The sequence below is a fragment of the Stegastes partitus genome, unplaced genomic scaffold (genome assembly GCF_000690725.1).
Source record: "Stegastes partitus isolate 25-593 unplaced genomic scaffold, Stegastes_partitus-1.0.2 Scaffold2555, whole genome shotgun sequence".
In the NCBI taxonomy this organism is placed as follows: Eukaryota; Metazoa; Chordata; class Actinopteri; family Pomacentridae; genus Stegastes; species Stegastes partitus.
The window spans coordinates 10,448-11,774 of NW_007580286.1; the positions used below are offsets into that span (position 1 = coordinate 10,448).

At 39.0% G+C, this 1,327-nt stretch overlaps 1 protein-coding gene across 1 annotated transcript in view; it reads right to left on the reverse strand.

Moving 5' to 3' along the window:
- The window catches only part of LOC103375335 (B-cell receptor CD22-like), a 13,025-nt gene that overhangs the window by 7,563 nt on the left and 4,135 nt on the right, over positions 1-1,327 (reverse strand). The gene's annotated exons all lie outside the window — the stretch shown is intronic.

Here is a 1,327-nt window from a genome sequence, read left to right on the forward strand (position 1 = left end):
TCAGAGTCACTGAACGTCCCTCCACTATGTCAGCAGAGGGACTCACTGACACAGAGGGAGGCTTTGGAGCATCTGGAGGAGATAAATACATACATGCAGTCTGATATGAGAATGTGATTATAGTAACACAAACTTTTTTATGTGTTCATGGGTCACTGAGCTACAAATCATCACGATTTTAGAACAATTTCTGCTCAATCATCTCTGATTTGCCCAAAGCTTTTATGGCATAGAAATTGGATATTTATGAAGATATTTGGGAACCTTTAGCTTCATTTATCAATTAATTTCTGAGATACTTTTTAAGGCACTTTTGTTTTTGCACAATGAAACATGAGGCTATGTTTGGATTACAATAATTCAGGAACCATCTCAGATAAAAGTGTGACGTTTTCACGGTTACTTCTCATCATGTCAGTAATTCAGAATCTGTAAAATTGGACACACAGATTGTCTCTAATTATTGGTGAGTTGAATTATGAAAAAAATAAAATTAAAGCCACCATGAAAAGTCTCATCTTTAACAACTGAAAATAAATAATTTACTCATTAATATGAAATACTTGATCATTAAAATGAAAAAAGATGGTTATTTTCATTAGACTTTTACAACTGATTGAGCTGGTATTAAAGGCTGAACCACAATAACAGAAACATTGACATAAAGCCTAATCAAAGTAGAACAGCGATCTGGATTTTCAACATTAAAAAATGAAAAGTATGCCCATATGAAACAAAAACAACCTTTTTATCAATTTTGTGACCGAGTATTTCATAATAAAAAGTACTCTGTATGTTTGGTTTAGTAGCATTGCGATATGCAACTATGAATGATTCAGAAAATATCACTAGATAACTTCTGCATTTTGATTTGTTCTTCTTGTTGTTGGGGTTCCAGGTTTGGACTCCAGCCCAGCCTTCTCGTGTGAGCCACCAGCAGCAGCCCAACAGTCCCCCACTAAAGGATTCACCCGTCACGAGCACAGTATCCCCGGAGCACGGGTTTCCCTCACTGGAGCACCCGGATGGAATCCCTGGATTACCCCTCTCCCTCTTCACCTCCCTCACGAAGACCTGCGTGTGCCTGCACTCCCCCTCCTGCTTCCTCGGTGTCCTCACTCCTGTCCCTAACAAAGTTCCCTTTATTACTGGAACCCTCCTCCCTTGTCGCCTTTTGGGTCCGCTTCCTCTATACTTAGGAGTCACCGGTGTTCTTGAAGTGAGGACTTTTCATGATGGCTGCAAACAGTTTTTCTGCTCACCCATAATCAGAGACTATTAAATATATAGCATGGAAAAAAAAAACGTTATGCTGGAAATCCAGATT